The following is a 22,747-nucleotide window of genomic DNA, read 5'->3' on the forward strand; positions in this document are numbered from 1 at the left end:
CTCTGTCATTTGCAGTGTAGATTTGGCAACTCATATAGTTTATTTGTGCCTTGGTTTCCTCACGTGTCAGTTGACAGAGCTTAATAAGATGGTCCCTTTCACCTCTAAAATGAACACAATTCTATCATACTGTTGATGAGTGACATTAACTAGGCATGGATGACACTACTAAATCATCACAGTATTTGATTTCAACTGAGCCTTCAATGATACTCGAAAATTCTTGTATGCACCCCTTAGTACATTCTTTACAGTAATTTTCCCAAAGCCTCACCAGTATCCTCAAGTCCTCATCCCATCCTGCCATCCACATTGGGCAGATATGGACCCAAACTAATGAATTCTTCAAGTAGACCCTGACCAGCTACTAGCAACTGGCTTGTAAGGCACAAGCATAGTGAGGATACCTCTCAGGATAGGCTTGGTGCTCTGTTTAATGCTGAAGAGCCACCACATGGACACTGATGATGAAAATCACCATTTGGAGTGCAATGCTTTTTCCACATTTTGATTCATCTGTCATTTTTCTCATACGCATCTGTTTGAAGACCAAGTGTTAGAAATATACATGTCACCAGAAAAAAGAAGTTGATAGCGTATCCATTATGTTAATTAAATTCTACCTCCTTATTTTTGTTCTAAGAAATTGCTAAATAATCTAAGTGCTAAAATTAAATGGTTGGTCCTGAGAATAGGGCCATTTCACAGTAACATGGAATAGAGAGAATACGTTAAAATTAGAATAAGCTTAAGAAAGAAATATACACTCTGACCAAGGTGGGAAAATTAGCTGAAATATCTGCCAAGGGAAAGTGGAAAGTTCTAAGATACCAGATGTCTCTGTGGGTTCCAAATTTGGAATTCTTTGTCGCCTTTTAAATCTTCCTTCAGAAGAATCAAGGCTTACAATGCATGTGGTTTGGCATATGGGCTGTTATTTTGCATTTCTAGACTCTGAGTCTGCCTTTCAATCAGTATCTGAGCTATTTTGTTAAGTTCTATGATATCCTAGGGTATCTGACTCTCAAGAATATGAAGTAAAGAAATAATGACTTGTTCTTTCCTCCCTTCATTTCATTATAAAGATCTGCAGACAAGATTTAGGGCCCAAGGAAGTATACGGCTATATTTTTTTATTATTATTAAAGTATAGTCAGTTTACAATGTTATGTCAATTTCTAGTGTACAGGATAATGCTTCAGTCATACATATACATACATATATTGGTTTTCATATTCTTTTTCACCATAGGTTACGACTAGATACTGAATATAGTTCCCTATGCTATACAAAAGAAACTTGTTGTTTATTTATTTTATGTATAGTAGTTAGTATCTGCAGATCTCTAACTCACAGTTTATCCCTTCCCACCCCCTTTCCCCCCTGGTAACCATAAGTTTGTTTTCTATGTTTGTGATTCCGTTTATGTTTTGTAAATAAGTTTATTATTGTCTTTTATTTTTTTTAAGATTCCACATATGAGTGATATTATATGGTATTTTTCTTTCTCTTTCTGGCTTACTTCACTTAGAATGACAATCTCCAGGTCCATCTGTGTTGCTGCAAATGGCATCATTTTATTATTTTTTACCTTTCTTTTCTTTTTGGAAGTCCTTTTGAACATTTTTTTTTGCGGAGGAAAGTGCCTTAATTTTTTGAATATTAAATTATCATAGAAGGCAATCTGGCATCTTCGTCTCTAGTAATAGTTCACTCTTCAACACCAGTCCTTCCCTGAACCTCCCCACTGAGAACCAACCCTGACACCTGTACGTGATTTCATGTGATCAAGACAGTAGGAAAACGTAACAGGTTTATACTGTATAGCACAGGGAACTATATTCAATATCTAGTAGCAACTTATGGTGAAAAAGAATATGAAAACAAATATATGTATGTTCATGTATGACTAAAACATTACACTGTACATCAGAAATTGATACATTATAAACTGACTATACTTCAATGAAAAAATATACATACAAAAAAAAAAAAAGAGGAAAAGTATCAGCATTCCTTCCTATGCCTTAAATGCTGCTTCTTTAAATAAAAGAAGATAACTCAAAAAAAAAAAAAGACAGTGGGACAATGTAGTAATATGAAAATTAATTATTCATTTAGCAATGATAGTTAAATTAAAAATGAATAAATGATAGAAGAAAGAACAATTAAAATCCAAATGGGAAAGACCTCTAATATAAAAAAGGTAAAAGAAACACCCATTTCAAAACTAAGACATCAATTTTCATTTATATCTCATTTTTCTTCATCTTGGGATTGCAGGAATATTCAGCATTGTTCACTAGATGGAATATATTATGTTGGTGGCAAATTACTGATTTGTAAACATCACATAGCATCCTTGAACATAAATAACTTATTTGCATTTTCAACTGTTTACAAATCAATTGCTAAAATAAAATAAAGTCTAAATGGATAGAATCATATCTTCCAACTTATCAATACTATATGAATTATGTGAAAAATCTAAAAAATATCCCTTTCTTTTATCCATAAGAAAGCTGTTACACAAAACTGAGGTTAGAACTATTTTTTATCAACATGCTAAAATACTGTTTTTAAAATAGTGACAAACCTCTTTGGAAAATGACTTCTATAATGAAAAATCAATTCTGGCAGGATCATTATACATACAAGTTAAACATTCATGGGAAAATGGGAAAGGTGAAGCAGCCTGCAGAGTGTTTAAAAGTAGAAACAGAAGAACATAAATGTCCTACATCATAAACTATACCCTGGCAGAGGCTCACGGGTCCTGAAATTAAGAGAAGATAACCAAAAGTTACCATATGAACAGACTTTCCTTCCCTTTTATTTTGTACCCAAATAGAAGCAGCCACAGGGAAGGAAAATGTTTTTTTTTTTTAAAGATAAAAGCGTATTTTGAAGCTGGAGCCTCTTAGGTTTAAAAAGTGAGCTAAGAAAGCACGTAAAAGTAAAGTTGTGAATTACATGCGATAAGCTATAGAACAGTGAGTTAAAATCGCCTTTCTCTCTGAATCAGTAATGAGGAGGTTTTCTGACTGGAAGGCAATTACCCAGGAGAACAGCCAGAAGACTCCTACTGCTGAGTCCTGTGAGACGGAGGGAAATGTCATGGAAGTCGCAGCTTGGGAAACTGGCAAAACTTAGTTATTCAACAGCCCTTCCCTTTTCCTCCTTGCCAAAGGAATCAGTCATCATGTTGGGGTAGGTATGTGCTCAACGCCAGGAGATGACTCTGGTTTGTCTAATACAGTCATAGCAATCCTAGTATCCTTCACTAGTTAACCATTTGGCCAATATTCTGTGCAGCTGTGGGGAGGAGGGGAGGAATGAGGGACCACGTGATCCAGTTCTTGCCCTGGAGTCACAAAGGAAAGCCTAATAAAGAGCCTCCAGAGAGATCCGGCTTCCCGACACAAGGGAAGTTCTTTACCTCCAGCCCATTCTACGAACCAAAGATGATGTCACAAGGTCATAATGCTTCCTTATTCGCCATCTTGTAGCTTAAGGACCAGAACACCAACAAGCAGAGGATGGCAGAGAAGAAAGATAGAAAACCCCTAGTTTCTTGATATGAACGTTAGGCTTCTTTACCAAATCTAGAACCACCGACTCCTAGACATCTCACTCTTTTGGAAAATTAAAGGCCTTTTTTTTTTTGGAGTCTCTGTTAGTTGAGAATAATGTAACTTGCATCTGAATGATGCTAACTGATAGAAAAGCTTAGACTGTGAAAGTAAGATTCCACGATTCTATGGCTGGGGAGTCACTGCCCACTTTGCAATGGCCACCGTGGAGAAGAGAGTGGGGATCAAGGGCTCAAGTTCTTCTGATAAACAAAGGAGAGGGAAGCTGTGTTCGGGGTCCATCTCTGTGCTGTTTCTACCTCTGATAATGAAGTTTCCTGCTATCAAGTGTGAGAGGACACATGCTATTCATTAATAGAAGCAGCACCAGAGATAGAAAAATTGCTGGTAAAATAGTCAACAACACTTCAATCAGTTCTGAGTCGTGCCTGTGACATTTTGTTTCATTTGGCATTTCTATCAGTGAGCTTATTAGAAACAGACATTTGTTTTTAAGAGACATCAGGGAATTCAGAAATGCTTAGAGGTTTTCTAAATGATGATTCATATAAATTGAGTATCACATATGTTTTATGGTCTCATTTACTATGTGTGTACACACACATAAGCACGCAGAGACACACAAAGAGAGATCGTATTTAAAGACAGGAGTTACGTTTTTAATTCCCCCTTAGGTTCTAAATTCCTCAAAGGCAGTGAGTGTCCACAGTTTAATGCACTTACTGAGGAACCAATATTCATTAATAAAAAGAAAACTTCTAAAATCTGATATTCATTTTATACTGCAGACACATTGTATTATCCAGGTCTTTATGTAACTTCTTATGTTCATACTCAGTATAATGTTTCGTGTTTCCTTAAATATCTGAGGAAGCCAAAAGAAGGATGATGCTAAGAAAAATGTAAATATAAATAAAACAAAAATGTACTTCTTTGCATAACTTGAAGCTTTGTTTTGTTATCAGTCTGCCATTCCTTACTTTGATGTGATTTTCTTTAAGCATTTTATATATTTATTATTGCATTATTTAATTTTTATTTTGGCAGGGGGAGGGAGGAGGTAATCAGGTTTGTTTATTTTTAGAGGAGATACTGGGGATTAAGCCCAGGACCTCAGGCATGCTAAGTGTGTGCTCTACCACTTGAGCTATACCCTCCCCTGATTGTGATATTGTTTGGGAATATAAATTTCCTTAGCTCTTCCTTTCCTTGCCAAAATGCCACCAATGCCCAGCTTCATTCTTCATCCTTTTGCCTTTCTATGAGTATAAAAAATAGGCTGAAGCATCTTTTTTTAGAGTGAAAAAAGTTCTCACACTTGCATAACTCATGCAGTTGAAATGGCCTGAAATCAACAGTCCCCAGAAAAGTATCTTTGAAAAGACACTGAGGCTGAAAATCAGTAACTGCAAAGAACTACTTTGAAAAAAAAAAGAGTAAGGAAAAGCTACTGTGAAACTGTACAGGAGAGATAAAAATATCTAGAATGAGAAGACATTCACTTTGGAAACTTTCTTTAGGGTTTTCAAAATTTTATATATCTGAGGGTTTTTTTTTTTTTTTAATCCCTTGAAGTTTTCCTGCGATTACAGATGTTTGAAGTTCCCAAACTGGCTTTGCAATTCTTGGTAGGAAAATTAGATTTCCAGAATAGCTTTCTCACTGAATAAAATATTAGTATAATTACTTGGTTGGCCTAAGAAATGAGCAAGAATTGAGCCTGTCTAAGTCCCCCACTAAAGGTAAAGGGAGGGTGTGAAGACAGGAGCAAAATGAACAGTAAAGGAAGAGCCACGTACATTGGGTCTGGAGGAGTAGGGAGAATAAACAGGTGGGCAGCAGGCAGTGGAGGGGGGCAAGGGAGAGAAGACAATTTGGGGAGAGAGTCAGAAATTTGAGAGAGGGTTTTCTCTGTAGGAAAGAGACTGGAGCCCTGAGAAGTCAGAACTTAGCCCTCTGTCTCTCTCACATACACATCCTCATTCTTTCTATTTCTCTCTCTGTTTCCTCTGTGTCTATGTCTGTCTCTCTCAGTCTCTGTCTCTGTCTCTCTCTCTCTCTCACACACACACACACACACACACACACACACACAAACACACACAAGTGAGGCCATGGAAGGACCCTGCCCCACTATCCCTGTAGGATCTGGTCTAGAACAAGGAAAGCCTGTAGTGTCCGTGTGTGGGCAGATAAGGGGAGACCTTGTGTAACCGAATGTTCCCAAGAAAACACGATTGCTGACAGGCTCCTGGGAGCCCCTGGGACAAGGCCAAGCCATGTCACGGTCTGCATTTGGCAGTTATCTCCCCTAGATTCCCACACAACCCTTTCAAGACTTGTGGGAATTTCAGTTTCCCTGTTTCCCTCTCTGCCCCATCTGGAAAATACTGCAAACGGCTGTGTTCACTTCCTCTGGCCCATCTTATCCTGGGGCTGGGCTAGGTTTTGTTGTTCTATCCTTTTATGCAGGCCTGTGAGGTATGTCCTCTCCTCTGCCTCCTTCCCTCTGCTAGAAGTTGTTTACAACACAGAACCTCCTTTCCCCTTTTATCCTCTCCATCAAAAACAACTTCATTGCCTGTATTGCCTAAGGTCTTATGATGTCAATGAAACTCTGAGTTCTCACCCACCAGGGTCTAGTATACGTTGAGTGAGCTCAGGTATGCATACAAACCAAGGTGATCTTCAATTGCTTGAACCAATCTAAAGTGATGATTTGTCCTTGGAGCTTGGAGGATACCAGAGTGGTCTGGGCTGGGGTGCAGCGGTGAGGACCTTTAGCTGAAAAAAAATTCTGCCTAACTTAAACATAAAAAAATGTACTCGAAGAATATGAGGATAGAATTGATACATTCCCAGAGTCGACAGAAGGTCAGAGGAACAAGGCTCTGTCCCGGACAGGAAAGAGAGTTTAGCGGGCTAAGAAAGAAAAATCTCAACAGTAGCCTCGTATTAGGGACATCCACATCATCATGAGTGAGCACCAATGACCACTCTTGTTTGATTCAATTAGTTAAGATTCAAAGGGCCAGTGAAGACCTGATGAGCTGAACAAAGGTTATATGCCTTTTCCTGAACAAACAAGGATGAGGAGAGAGTCTTTAGCCCCATCGAGCTCCAGAGTAAAAGGTACAAATCTAGATTTCCCCACCCTGCAAAACTACATGCACAGGAGAGAGATGATTCCCCAAAATAAAACTCTGATGCAGTTGAGAGCTATGAAGGAATGCTGAGCAGCTCAAAGCTACAGAGGTACAAAACAGAGACCTCTTTCACCTTTCACCTACAGGTTCCCATTTCCTGAGGTTGTATAGTGTTGGTACGTGGCAGGCGTTTAATAAGTATTTGTTGAATTAGTGGAACACTCCTGTCTCCTAGAGGTCCTGATGAAGGGTGGTCCCCAGTCAGATTATCCAAGTGGCTGTCAATTTTCAGGATAAATCTTTCCTGGAGCCCCAGTCTGGGGCTATGCCCAACCAATCCCTGAGGCAGGAAGATATGAGGTAAGATGTGGGCTAAATGAAAAACTGGAAATGATGGGGATCAAGGCAAAAATACCTGTTTCTTTCTCTCTATTTCTTTTTAACTGCTTATCTGATCCTACTTTTATTACTTGCCTTTAAGGCAGAACAGAGTCTTAGTGTTATCTGCTGTGGACTATTGTAATATCACAGATATTAGAAAAAGATCATAGTACAATTAGCCCTGAAGAATTGTCAAGAATTATTCACATGCTCAAAACATCCATTGTTGAGATTCAATTTGTTTGGCCATTACAGTGTGTTTCCTTTAGGGTCTTTCAAAAAATAATCTTCTTTTCTTTCTGTTTGTTGGGACAAAGAGCTATCATTGGGAAAACGAAGCTACTTTACAGCAAGCTCTTGTAGATCTATCATTTAAGGAATACTACATACCCTTCATCATTTCCATGGTATCTTTCTACTATTTGCTGGACAATCACTCAAATATATTTTGGAATATAACTTTTTATGTAAGAATAGTTTTAACTAAAGAAGACCTTCCTAATTTTGTGGCTAGCTGTGCCACTGAATAAAAGGTATCCCTTTATTCTCTCACAAAAACTGATTACAATCATTAGTAAGTATTATTTTCATGTTCTTTTTCCTATCACTATTTCTACAAATGTTGAAACAAATAGTTGAAGGAAATGTTGTCAATAAGAATCAATACCGGGCAACTTCGATTCCTAAACAATGCTAGAATAACCATTAATGATGGGTGAGAAAGCAAAAGTGGAAAATGCAGTTATAATCATTGTATTTTATTTTTAATAATAATAAATGTTTAATTCTAATAATTTAGAGGGTTATTTTCACATTAACTAGGATCAAAATTGACCCATGGATGCTATAATCAACTGATAAAAATAAAGACTATAAACTGGAAACCTGATTTCAAAATATATTTTTGGTTCCAGAGAATATAATGTCACCTTATGGATATTTACACTCTGCCTCCTTCAGAACTAAATTCATCTGGTCACTCAGGAATTCCAATCCTTGTTGTAATTCAGCTCAACAAGATTTACTGAGTGAAAGTTTGGAGTTGGGTGCTTTGTTAGGAAGAACAAGACATACAAAAGAGAGTAAGATAAATTCCCTGCCCACCCGCCAAGAGCTTATAGTCTGATAGGGTGGGAGAGGCAAGAACAAGGATGCAAGGCCGAAGGATAAGTGTCAGAGTGAGGTACAAAGTTCTGTCTTCAAGAGGAGACTGCCAAGATGGCAGAGCAGAAGGACACATAGCTCTCTCCCTCCCATGAATACACCAAAAACTACATCTACATGTGGAACAGTTCTCACAGAATACCTACTAAACTGGCAGAATACCTTACAAAATTCTGTCTTCAACTATCTAAAGGACAATTCTGTGGAGAAGGAGAGACTATGTTTTCAAAATTGCCCAGTCAGTCACAACATATATAAACCCACTCATTGGCCAGTTGCCTGGGAAATGCCTGTACTGTAGGAGCAATTTGGACATGGCCCCTGGGAAACTACTGGTTTCAGATCTCTGTAAAGTTGAGGAAAATAATGCTTACAATCTCTTTGTTTTACAGGTGTATTCGGTGGATGGATTGTATGATATTTTTAAAGCTGCAACTTTCAGGAGGACATCATAAAAATGCAATTTGATTAGTCAATCTAACCCTTTAGGGTACATAAAAATGTTACGAGTGCTTCCACACATTTCGTTGTATTAGTCATTGTAGGGTTGAAATTACCACCTTATATTCTCCAGAAACTCTATAAAGAACATTATAACCTTAAATAAAAAAGGGATTGTCTCAGGTACAGAAGCAAAATGAGCAGAATTGGCAGTACAAATGAAGACAGACCCATGCCCTGCATGGCCTCTGGTCCCCTCCAGTTGCAGAAAAGGAAGATTAGTCTGAAGAATCACTACAGGTCTTAGAAATAAAGGCTATTAAATCTTAGTCATCATAGTACATAAATTTTGATTGAAAGAGTTGGTATAAAGTTATGGCAAAAGCTCAAGAGTTAGTTGAAAGTTGGTATGTAAAAGTTGATTGACAATCTTGGGAAGAACATGATACAAAAATAAAATCAAAGATTTAAGAAGAGATTAGGATAACATAGGGGGCATGACAGTCATCTTTCAAATATATAAATGGCAGTCATGATTCCAGAAGTCAGCACTTGGACAAAAAGTATGTGTAGTGATAAAGTGATGTAACTTTGACTGACTAGAAGAAAACGTTCTAATCATTGTAACTTTACAAAATTAGAGTGAGCTATCTTAGAATATAAAAGCTTTCCATCACTGGCAATGCTCAAACTGAGACTTAACAACCACATAGTAATAATAATAATAATAGTAAGAAGAAGAAGAAGCCAAACCATTTGTTGAGTTCCTCACCATGCACTAGACTCCATCTTAGAGGCTTTACACACATTAGCTCATGCAGTCCTCACAACACTATGTGCAATATTATCATTTCCATTTTAGAGAAAAGAACATGGGGCATGGAGGATATAAGCAACTTTCCCAAAGTCACACAGGTAGTAAGTAGCTAACCAGGGGTTTAAGTTGGATTCTGACTCCTACGTCTATCATATCATACTTTTCTTTCATCAAGGATGTTGTGTAAAAGATTTAAGCAGGTTTTCATTTTAATTCTCAGGGACAGGAAAATCAATGATCTGTTGTTGTGTATCTTCCAGACTTGCAGATTCTGCTTAACAAATATGAGGCAAAGACAGATTAAATGACATGTGAATGTTATCAAGTTCTAGTTACTGCTAGAACTTTGTCTAGCACCTATTTCCTAGGTCTCAGCCAGTTCAGTGCTCTTATCACAATTATTATTCTGTCTTCCAAGTATGGATCTGGCTGTAGGGAGAAGGAAAGAGTGAATAAATAACATGGAAAAATTATCTTGGACTAATGCTGAGAACAAACAAAACTGGAAAGGATAATTGTCCCTCAAATGATAGGACAACCTATAAAGAAAAAAGAACACAGATCCATGATTCAAAAGTATTTGAGAGCGTTCCTTAAGGTTTGTGAAGAGTTGAAATGCTGAAAGTGAAAGATATGTTTGCTAGGTCCAACACACGTTCAACGTCTCTTTGAATAATAAGAAAACTTGAATGGTAAGGGTAATACAACCATTCTCCCCTGGACTTATTAAACTCTTCATTATGTGATCTGACTTATACTCAGCATTTCTTATTTCTTTTCATGCTTGATTTGAGGTTAAAGTACTTTTTTCTACTGTTTTTTTTTTTCATCAAATCTTCATAATAACTCTTTTAGAACATAAGAAATACGTTATTAGCCTGTGTGTATTTTATAAGTAAGGAAACTGGGGCCCATGAAGATGATTTAAATGAGTCAGAGTCACATAGCTGGTGCATGACCCAGCTGAGATCAGGTGGTTGTGTCAATTCACAGAGCAATGACGCCACACTGACTTTGTAGACTATAGGATAGGATAATGCAGAGGACTTCAAAAGCATGTGCAATAAACATATACATGTCTTACATTACATTTCCTTTATATGCTATTTTATTTTTCAAAAGAGAGACTCTGGCTTAGAGTATTATAAATATCATATTTGCCTAATCCATCCAGGTAGCATTTGCATGCCTCAAATGTCTATCTAGCTAAGGTAACTTGATAAAAAAGTAAAAAAGACCTTTGTGGAAAATTATATATCTAAATTAACTCAGGTGATCATTTGTAAAAAGAAAAGACTGCTAGATAAAAGCACTAAGTAGACTACATTCACAAGAAAAGAGGAAGAGACATATTTTAACAGAATTCAATGGCATGGCCCAGTGGAACATGATTTTTAATTTAGTGTTTTATTTTGTTTATCAATATTCATTTTTTCCATATGCCAATAATTAAGAGTGAAGAAAGTGATTTTCTGAAGGGTAATGAGGTAGACATTGTGTAAGCCAGTAGACCACCAAACGTTTAAAGAACTTAGGGCTCATTCACTGTTTAATAGATTTAACAGTGAATGAGCATCAAGAAGGCTAATATTGAGGGTCTGAAAAGCTCTCATCATTTTTTGACTGAGTTCAAGGAATCCAGACTCCCTAGTAAGTCAGAAAGGTAAGGAAAGGAAAAACTGGCTTATATCAATTGGAGATGGTAGGTTAAAACTCTCTCTTTTCAACCTATTTTATTATTTGAGTAACAACACCAGAGGGACAGTCTCCTCTCCCACTTTGAATTGCTAAAGCCAGCATGCTGAAAAGAAGGGAACATCGTTGGATTATTTCTTTTATCAACAGAAAATACACTTCTTGGTTATAAAAACGAGAGACCACAAAGACTAGCGTCCAGAGCAAAATCATGGGGAAAAAAAAATTCTGCTTCCATGCCAAAAAAAAAAATAAGTTTATAAAACAATTTGTAAATAAAAAAACCACACGAAAATTTTAAATGTAGGTAACAGATTGCTGGAGTTTATAGGCTAATTCTAATATGTTTGATACTTGCTTTCTTGAGGGTAAGAAGGTGATGGAATATAATGAACAACCTTGGGACATTCTAACCAACAGTGTTAAGGCAGAGTTTCCAAGGTAACAGCACAATACATGTTCTAAAAAACTGGATTAAACCAGTAGGGAAGAGGTAATTTAAAATGAAATGGTGCCAAGGAAAGATACTACTTGACATGGTCATAATTGTATATAGAGCCCACTACCCTTCAAAATAAAATACTCCAAGAAGAAAATTTATAAAACCTAACAACAAAACAACATATGTAGATCCTGGAAGCATCCATTGGGCTCAGAGGCAAGAAGTTTAAAGTGTAGACATTTTCCCTGTTTAAAGATGACTAAACGAAAGCCCCCTGGGGTTAAGTAGTTTTCCCAACGTTATGCAACTGACAAGTGGTAAACATCATTTGACCTAGTTCTTAGGTCCAGTGTCTGTACTCTTCCCACCAAGACGCCTACACCCAGACCGGGGCTAAAATATGTCAGGGGCCAAGTGGGCACCCAAGGGAATGGAAATCCCCCTATTTGTTTCAATAGCTGCAGCTCAGGGTCAACAGTTCTGTTTAGAGCTTCTTTGCCAATGCTGCTGTGGTTGGGTATTTAGACCCAGCAGCTCAGGAGAAGGGTCTGGGCTCTAGAAACAGACTTGCAAGTCATACACCTCTAAATGGTGCTTGAAGCCATGGGTTTTGGAAGTACCAGAGATCATTAAAAAGCGAGACAACCCAAGAGCTAACACAGTTCTGGGAAGTATGGATAATTAAGAGTTTCAAAGAGGGAGAACCCCCAAGGTGGGGAAAAAAAAAAAAAACTTCACTTTCAGGAAGAAAACCAAAAAGGAAAGAATTGAATGATAAAAGGAAATTCAGGAAAAAGTAGTTTTATGGAAGTCCAGTGAGGAGACAATTTCAAAAAAGAAGGAATGGTCAACTCTGTAAAAAATTCTATAAAGGCTCGGTATTATTGGACAGTTTTCATAGGGTATACAGTGTTTATAGGACAAAACCCAACCTCAGAAACATTTCTAAACCTAAAAAAAAAGAAGACCTCTAGACTCTTCAGATAAGACTCTACCCAGGGTAGAAGAGACCTTATGGAATGGCTTTTTCATCCTGATGTTTATGAAAAAAAATCACCCCCCTATAATATCTGTGGATCAGAAATGAGATCACATGGGTCTCATTCAGCTGTCGTACATCATATAATTAATTCAAGAATCCCAATCCTCCTCGAAATTTCTTTCCTCAATCACTAGTTTACAACCCTCCTGAGGTGTCTCCCCTGCATTCCTCAAAGCCATCCTTTCACCTCCCCTGCAGCTCTTTGCTTCCTCCCTTGCTCCTCACTTCTACGGTGTTGTCTGATAATAATAATAATAGTAACAGTAATAGTAATAACAACTCAACTCCCATTTACTGTGCACTGACTATATGCCAAGTACTTCACATGCCTGATTTTCAGTCCTCAGAACAACAGGCTCAGAGAGGTGAAGGAAGTTGCCCAAGGCTATCCATAAGGAAGGAGCACTGCCAGGATTCCCACTCAGTCTGTCTGGCACCCCAGCCTGCCTCTCTACCGCTGCACCATATTTAGAACCCCTGTGAAGGCACTCGACAGCCAACTCTGTTCCCGGTGGAGGGGATGGCACAGTTTCTGTGAACACTGTGTGCACGGCATCCTTGCTTTAACACCAGAAGACGCTACTGTGTTCTCTTCTAGGTCTAGACGGAGGCTAACAAGCTTCCACTGGAAAGGCTACTAGGTTTGCTTCATTCTCAAATAATAACTATAAATAGCACTTTTACATCCACTTGCTGGCACTAATGCAGACACAGTACCTCATCAAAGACTCCCCCGTCGTTTTATGAAATAAGGCCATAGGAGCCAGCCCCAGTGGACCCATGAGCTTGTCTAGGCTTGTGTGAGTCCAAAAGAAAATGCAAACTTAGACCCGAACTAAAACCCATGATGCATAAAAATCTGCTTGAAACCTAGTTTGATGGCTTTAAAATGCTAAGTTGCAAAGAAACCTGAGCTTTACGAAAGGAACAAAAGGAAGACTAGGGGCTACCATAAACAGAGAATGTAGGTCCTATGCTTGGGACAGTCAGACTGGGAAAAATTGAAAAGGATCTCTGTTTTTCAGAAAGAAAGGTCTTAAAACGCTGAAATGCTCAAAGGAGATTTGCCTAAGGGGAGGGAAATATGGTTCAAAGGACCAATTTAGGGTGACCTACAGGTTAAAGGGAAAGATAAACAAAGCTTTATCAACACAAAGCTTCAGCTAATCAGAGTTTATAATTTAAATTGTGAAAATTCCTTTGTTTTCTCTGATACAAAGAATTAGGTAACCGACTAAGTCTCATTTTCACTTTAGCTACCCGAAAGTTTGGTGCCAAATACGAGTCTTCATCATAGCAACAATACTTAACAATGTGGGTCTTTACAAGCTATGTGTTTATTTCTTTTTCACCTTATAGCAAACGGATGTTTACTCTATCCCTAAATTTGTATTTGTTTCCACAGTTAGCCATTTAACTATATGTAAACTTTGCGGGACAAATTTTCATTGCAGACAAATAATGGTGGATGATTTGTAGGTGACAAACATGTACAGATAGATACAAAAATGACGACTGAGAGATCGGTGACAAATTGGTACAGAACAGGAAGAAACCTGGCAGGCTTTGGTGACTCATTGTGGGACTATGGGAGATAAAAGAATGAAAAGAACCAACAATCATTCTGAGTTTCTCTAGGTCTGGTGGCTAGGGAGAAGTTATGTCAATCCACACTAAAAATACATCCGGAGAAGCTGGGAAAGATAGTGAGTTCCATTTGTACATTTTGAGTTTGCAAGGCTTGGAACTACCCAGGAAGTAGTTAAATATATGAGTCTAAAGCTTAGAGAAATGTTCTAAACTGAAGATACAGATTTTTTTTTTTTTTTAAGCAACAGTATAAAGAATGCAGGTTAACTTGAGAATGAAAGTAATCACCCAGGGAGGCATTCCCCTCTTCCTGGATTTAACTATAATAAGAGTAGAAACCATTCAAGAACAGACTTCTTATAAACACCAGCTTTGAAGGGGAAACTAATATAGGAAATAGGCAAAAGCAAAACGTTCTGGGTAGAACTAGGAAAGCACAGTGTTTGGAAAAGTAAGAGATCAGGGTGTCAAATGAAGCGAGCGCTCCAGGTAAAAAAATACTGAAAAATGCTAAGAAATCTGGGCAGTTAAAAGGTTACTCAGGGCCTTATAAGGAGCCAGCTCAGTGACATGGTGGGAACAGAAGCCACTCTTATGAGAAGTTCAGATAAGAAGAAAGGGAGATGCAAAGGAGAATTTGAAGGGGACATGCAAAGCAGGGGAGGACTTATGTTTTACCTTCTGATTGGAAATTTATGTGGAGACTTGTGACACGGGATTAGAAAAGGTGGAGGAAGGTAACCAGAAGTTCAGCTGCACATGCTCCCTCATTGTGCAGAGTAAGCAACTGAGAGGTCCCTGTTTGGCCCCCCAAAGGGTTCACAGAGGTGCTGAGAGAACCAGTGAGTCAGAAGTGGGCCTAGGGTAGGGATGAGCAGAGAATGCAAGGCCCACAGCAATGGAATCTGCAGTGGGTGCCACTGATTTACATGAATACAGGACACCTTCCCCAAAGAGCCAGGTGTGATCAGCTGTACCCCAGCCAACACCAATGCCTGCGGGAAGATCAGCTTAGCTACATTGCATCTAAAACTAGAAGTGGCCCTGGGAAGGCTCTGACCAGGAGCTCCCGCCTCCATGCCAGAAGGTCTGTTAGCATCACCCTGCACTCTGATTCTCTTGAGAAAGAGGAAAGGAAAGAACTCCTCTTAAGATGATTCAAATGAACATTTGTTCAAATGATGACTTTTGTGACAACACAAAAGATAATTTAAAGTTTGAAAAAAACCCATACTTCCAAAGGACAAATGTAAGGTTTTCAGGGGTTTGTTTTCTAGTTTTATTTTTCCCACTGTGAGGGCAGTGGAGGTTGTTAGAGTGCAAGATGAGATCAATTATCAAAAATTTTTAAAAACATTCTAGTGTTTGCACATGTCAAATATAGTGAATATATTTTCACTCTTCTGTGCTTGCAAACAAAATGTCCTTGCAAATACAGCCAGGAAATGGTAGAATTTGTGTTGGAGAGGATGATAGTGAAAGAGTTGACCATATTTTTAATTAACATGATGGACTAACCAATCGGAAAGTAGGTGACGGGGATAAGGAGGGACATAGGATGTCATTCCAGACGGCAGAATCCTCAGAGTGGCAGAATCTTTATTCATGAAGGTGGAAGAAATAATGGAATTATAGATGCCATTTTGTAGAGAAGGAAAAAAGCTGGCAACATCCTTCAACTCTGTGGTTCCAGCATTTGAGGAGATGCAGTGGAAATGACACATTCGTGGGAAAGCCACACTTTATTGTGGTAAAGAAGTAGCAAGAGCACTCTGAAAAGAAAGAGAGGATGTAGAAGAGTTGGTTTACGATGGAATAAAGTTTAGATATGGGCAGCAGTTGAGTTTGGGTCCTCTCTCATAATGAGAAGTACAGATTAACACCAGCCAAGAGACAACCAAAGAAATGAATATGTCTGGGGCATAAGGGATGAGTTAACTTTGATTTTTCAAAGAAATTTCTGGTATAAGTGGCTTCATTACAAATAACAGTTGAAGTCCCAGATATCGTGGGAGGCCTTGGAAAGCCAGCAGTAGTTGACCCAATTTGAAATGACCAAGGTCAAACCAGGCCAGTCCCTCTCAGGGATGGAGGCCTGGTCTGTGGCTTTTGAGGCTGATTCTAGTAAAGGTCCTGGTTAGGCATTGATACAAACTTCTGAGTAGAAATTTGAGGCCAGGGAGCAGTCCCTGCTGTCTTGAGCAGCAAGTCCAAGCTACCTTCAACACTCACCATCTGATGGTAACCATCTCCATCACCGACCAAAGTGCAGACGCATTCTGAATCTCCAACCCTTTCACCACCCAAAGTCTCTTTTATTATCTTTCTCCAGCAGACCAGTTCTGTTAAATATTATCTGTGATTGAGAATCAAATGTCAACCAGAGGGAAAAGTCAGGTATTTAAGAAGTGGGAAAGGCTTCAAAGCATTAAGCGGTAAATTCTGGAGACATTTCATAGATCAGTCAGAATTTCTAGACAGAGAGCCAGACCTTGTGGAAAGAGAAGAACAAAACAAGAAGAGCAAACTGGCAGAAACGTGGAGTGATTTGCATTCTTTTAACCTCGGGATTGAGAGCCGCCGAGAGCACAGAAAGAGTTCTACCAAGTAGAGACAAACCGTCGCCCTCAGACTCAGCTGTACTTAGCCCACTCCTGGGAGCTTCTCCCTGATCACGAAGACATTAAATGAAGAAAATGCAAGCTGAGAATTAAACGATAACTCCTCTTGAACTTGTTAGCTCGAATCTGGAAGAAGGATTAGGGCAATGGTGTTCAGGTTGGCTGTACGCTGGGTTTACCTGGGAGCTTTAACATGCTGACTTTTATAGGTTCCCCAGGTGAGTAGCCAACATTGAAAACTACTGGTCGGGGGCATACTGTGAGGGAAGTTTGCACCAGAGACAAAGAATGTTGTCCTGAAGGGGAAGAACGTGACTTATATAACTCCTTTATGAGTTACCTTAAGCTTGTGCACGTTAGAGATTCTGAGTCACATAGAACCTTTGTTTCTCCTACTGGTCCTGGTTAAGTGATCAATCATGCAGTTGCCTATTATAAGGATTCAGGTGATGCATGCAATAGCATCCCCTCCAGGAAGGGAATGGAGAACCCTGGACTGGAAAACGGTGGATGCTCACTCTCCTGGCACCTAGGCATGGGGAATGCCATCGGGGGAAGGCCTGGCCGCTCTCCCTGCCCATCTCATTTCTCCAGAGGACCAGGCTCACTCTAGATGGGAATATAATAGGGAGTCCGTATCATGTAGTGAGTAACCATTGATGTACTCATGTCTTCTGCTTTGAAGACGTAGCATTAGTTCATGATAAAACAACCAGCATCCCACTGGAAAGGTGATACAGAACTGAGACTAGATAAACATAATGAAGTTCCAGGGGCAGATAGGCAGTCAGAAATGATATGGTACAGTTGGAAAGTGAAGCTAAGGGCAAAGGTGGAAAGTTATGTCCCAAACAAATAGGTATAAGATGTTCTTTCAGTTCTTAAAATTTTGAAAATAATTCTCTGACACTGCTAGGTCATTTAAGGACCTTACGGACCGTAAGGACTTGGATAACACAGGAAGAAATACCTGGTCTCAGAGTCAGCAATCACCTGCATAACATAGCCAAACACGTATTTAATTTAATGCTGGACTCAGGGCCCTCTACCATGTCAGTGTTTGGCCACATTTCTGGTCTTCTTTTATTTTAAGACTTGGTTTCTTATTTGTTTATTTATAGCTTGTTACTTATTCTTACCCCGGTAACGTGACTTGTCATATTATGTCTGATGTGTCCTTCTTTGTATCGAAGAAAATTAGCTGTGAAGACTTCCTCTGACACCACATCTAAATCATACAGGACTAAATTTTCCAATATTCCAGGTGAGACAAACTATTAAGCAAATATTGCACACAAGAGGATTTAGGAAATTTGCACATGGCTTTAAACTGTTGCAGTAAAAGCTATTTATATGAATTTCTGCCTTGGCAAGATGACAGTTTAATCCCTAGAAGAGCTAGTATGTATGTGCAAGTGATCAGCCCAGTGCCCGGTGGATAGCTGACACTCGGTTGTGTTACTGAAACCTGAATCTGAGTCTTACTCCCAGAAGAAAGCAGTCGACATGATTCTAACCATTAGAATTAAAAGTGAGAACATTTGGGGGAAGATGACTATGCACTTTAAAATTAGAAATGCCAAAAGAGGTGGATGGTAGGTTTTGTCTGATGTGGTTTGGCTGTTTCCAGCACAGCTTAAAAGGCATATGCCAGAATGTATCCAGGCGATTGAATACTACCTACCAGCCTCATGTCAGACAGCCTACTCTGACCCGACCATTATTACCTTTGTTTATCTCCCGTCCTGCCTCTTTTACCTTTCCATTTTTGTGAGACTCTCAGCTCCGGACAGTCCTGTCTCATTCCTAAGTTGCATCTTACGTTTTCCAGCTGAGGTGGACTGACACCTTTGTAGTTCTGGTATTTGATAATGTACTTTCCTTGGCTCAGTCTTAGGAAGCCCTATTTTCTAAGAACTGGCCTCACCACCAACACTAATGTGAATCAACTTCACAGTACTAGACCAAACACGAACCAGACGCTTTCTTTAGATTTTAGACAGCCAAGTTTTTAAAGTTCTGAGAAGAGAAAACTGTCCCACGTCAGCTGGGACACCAAAATAAATGGCAATAGGGATCAACAGATCAATAGAGATGGTAGACTCTTTAAAATAAAACTATATTGACACATTGAAGTATTATTTTCTCTTTCTCTTCCGGACCTTTAAATGTTAGAATGCCCTGGGTTTGATCCTTAAGCATTTCCCTTCTTGAACTGCACTTACACTTCAAGTGATTTTATTGAACACTGCGGCTTTAAACACCAATTCACTGTTGACTTTCAAGTGATTACTTATAGGCCAACTTCCTCCTCTGGGCTCTGGTCTTACATATGCTGCACCTTGACATCTTTACTAGGAGATCTGTAAACATTTCAAACATGGCATGTCTTCATTTGAACTCAGTTTCCCCTCCACAGCCTACACTTTCTTTTAGTCTTATGCATCTCAGTGAATGGTACCATTATCCACCAAGTTGGGAGAAAGAATGGGAAAAGGTAGAGAGGGAGGGAGAATGGAAGGAAGAGAGGGAAGGAGGGTGGAAAGGAGGAAATAACGGAATGAGGTTGAGGAAATAACCAGTTAATAGGAGTGTAATAAGGTATTGGGAAATACAAAAGCAGAAACAAAAAGTTGTGAATAGAATTTTGGTGGACCAAAAACACTTTTAAAAATTGCTTTGGGAATTAGGGAATTGTTTATGCTTTATTCCCTGGTTCAGATTTTACATTAAATTTTAAGAATGAGAGATAGGCATCAGAGAGAGTCAAAACTTTTAAAAATTAAATGATAGGTTTGGCAAATTCCATTGAAAATGTCTTTCGACTTAACATGCAGCCAAGCTCATCAATATTCTGCTGAAGTAAAAAAAAAAATTCTACTGAAAACAATACTAGCTATTTTTGAAACATGATTGTTGAGCTATAGAGACTGAGTAAAGTCCAGAATAATGTTTAGTGTTACGTAAAGTAGGTTTAGGGTGCAGCCAGTTGTGAAATGTTGCCTACATGCCTGTGGGGTGGGGTTTGCTTATTTCAAGGCAGGTTTTAAAACCAAATCTGATGGCTAAAATGTGCTAAGAAAGAAGAAAGACAGGAAGAATCTCCAACACTGTTTCCTTATTTCTCTTCACGTGAATTTAATCATCACAGAGTGCAGATCACTGCCATGAATTTAACCCCATAACTATTGGCTGTGATTAGCATTTCTGCCCTTGGTTGACCAAGACAACAGTGGAACGACTTAATTCCCATAATGGCCCTCACACACCATCAGTCACATCCACAAGTACTTACTGGGTACCTCCGAAACCAGACGTTGTGCCATGTTCTACAAAATACTTCTCTAACTTTATCCAGAAGTTGGCCCTCTGTTTTTAGTAGTATTATCATCACTATTAATTTTAACTAAAAATCTGTTACAGAGCATGAGTTTTATCAGAATACATATTTTAAAGGAGACAATAAACCATCTGAGAGCATAATTAAGGCTTGAATGTGGTACTTCGCTCACCTCCTTTAACTCTGGAGATATTTTTCTCCCTTCTTTTTTCACTCTGTCATGCAGTTGGAGTGCACGCTGACTCCAGCCATTTCACCAGATACCACAAACTAATGGCTGTGGGACGGCTGCCAGTTGCCCCGTAGACATGTGCTTCCCATCGGCTTATCTTTACTCATTATTCTGTTCTTAATATCATTGTGCAAAGAATCTGAAGATTACGAAATAACAAGGTTTTCCAATATGTGGCTGTGTTTAAACATGTGATAAATTAACAAGGGGATAGTGCAATGAAAGCATTTGCATTTAATTTCCATTCAAGGCACAGAGCGAATACAGCACTAGAGAAAGAAAGCGATTCGGTTTATTCTCAAGAGTTTGGGTGAGCACAAAACTAAATAAACTGAACCACAACAGGGCAGGATTTATTAAATCCTCACAACCAGTGACACCCTGAACTGTGACCCAAACTGCTCTTTCCCCTGCTTTCAAATGGCCAGAGCATAGATGCTAGATTTCCATAAATCTAGCAAAATATCACAATGAAAAAGCATTCTGTAAGCCAGTGTCCCACAGATACATACAATTTTAAGAAAAATTTCCATTAAAAAAAGAAGTGAGAGTTACACAGGAAAAGAAAGAGGAGAAATTTTGGTCTTATACCAGTTTTTTCACACAATCATCTTATAAACTCATTTATTTTGCAGGATTTTTTTCTGTCATTTATGAAAATATGACAATAGAACCAAACCATTGTCCTATTTACCTCATGGTGAAAACTGCTTTTCTGAGGTGACAAAATATTTAACTTTCTAAAGAACTTTTGAAAAGGCGAATATAAGAGAAATAGAATTATTTTTCAGTTATTAACAATTCAATTGGAAAATCAGCATTTCTGTAGATACTCACTCCAGGATAGTTTTTACAGGATTTGTTGGATGGATATCCCTGTTTTGATAGAACTAGGCACAGGTCCAAGAACAGAGATTTAAATCTTAAATATGAAACAGTCCTTTGTTTTGCTTTTCTCATTCTTTGCAAAGCTCATTTTGTGGCTTTAAAAATATTTATTCAAGGGATACTATCCTCAGGAACCATAACCAAGAAGTTGCCAACTTGATATTATTTCAGAGGGTGCCAAAAATGCCCTTGCAAAAAAGTCTCCCCCAGGTCCACCATGATGCCTGAAATTTCAACAGCTGTGATTCACTCAGTTGTACCGATTGTTGCCATCTCCCTAGAGTAACCTTTAGAGGTGGGGAAGGAAGGAAGGAGGTGTGACGGCTCAGACAACCACAAGATCACTGCCCGGCACCATCATTCAGCCTACCTTTCTCCATATCACTCACAAAGATATTCTGATGTTTTCAAATGGTCAACTGAAACCCAGCCATATCACTGCTATAGAATGTGTTTCCCAACTTATTGAGAAGAGATTTCTTGAGAAGGCCTTCAAGGAAGTTGAAGGGATGTTGGCATCTAGGGTTCTGAGCAGAGCAGAGGTGAGGAAAGGACGAAAGGCCACCAACGGCACTCCCCTATACACTGGATAAACTGGGGACCCACAGAGAGGGAAGTCAGACTGGCCTTTAGGGACCACTCCATTTGCTTCTAAATGCTCATGGATTATATTTTGGAAAATCCTCTTTAGAATTTAACCAGCTATTTCCCTCTTCAAAAAAAATGAGGACATTTACCCATCATAAGACAGTCTCTTTTTCCATTTCTCTCACTCTCTCATTTTCAGTGGTTGCTTGGGATTTCAAAGAGTTCTAAAATGAACCTAAAAACTTTCTTCAGCATCCTTGGATATAAAGTGTTAAGGCCTTAATATTTGAATTCACCTAAGGAGGTTGTGTTGTGTTCTGTTTAGTTCTTAATCTATAATAAACTATAATTTATTCTTTGTGTTGCTTTATAAATGCTTTTCTGTCTTAAGACCAGTGTTTATATTAGAGAAGATAGAAGCAAAATAGGAGTTAATTAGCTCTGCCTTCTTTTGTCAACTGTTAGCATTGATTAAAATAACCAGCTTCCTCCAAATTAAGGGGGAGAGCTAAAGTCTTTGGTTTATCTTAATAAATCTTACAGGATGAACTGATAAATTCATCTAAGTGCACATATAAATTTGATTTTTAAATGCTAATCTATATGGAAATTAAAAAAATTAATAGCCCTAATTTTATATCATTCTGAAGGCATAGATCCTATTATTTGAAGAGAAATACTTTATTTGAAACTCATAGTATTTTTTCAGGTTTGGACTAATTTTGTCCTTGCAATGATCACTAGGTTCTGGGCATATAAAAATAATG

General features: G+C 38.5%; 1 protein-coding gene across 2 annotated transcripts in view; it reads right to left on the minus strand.

Annotated features, from left to right (window-relative positions):
- NAV3 (neuron navigator 3) overlaps positions 1-20,601 on the minus strand; it is an 813,571-nt gene extending 792,970 nt beyond the window's left edge. For both annotated transcript variants that reach the window (XM_074375364.1, XM_074375362.1), the window contains exon 1: positions 20,445-20,601. The gene's annotated coding sequence lies outside the window, so the exon portion shown is untranslated. The remainder of the gene's footprint in view (positions 1-20,444) is intronic.
- Positions 20,602-22,747: the final 2,146 nt, after the last annotated feature.

This window comes from Camelus bactrianus, chromosome 12 (assembly GCF_048773025.1).
Source record: "Camelus bactrianus isolate YW-2024 breed Bactrian camel chromosome 12, ASM4877302v1, whole genome shotgun sequence".
Taxonomy (NCBI): domain Eukaryota; kingdom Metazoa; phylum Chordata; class Mammalia; order Artiodactyla; family Camelidae; genus Camelus; species Camelus bactrianus.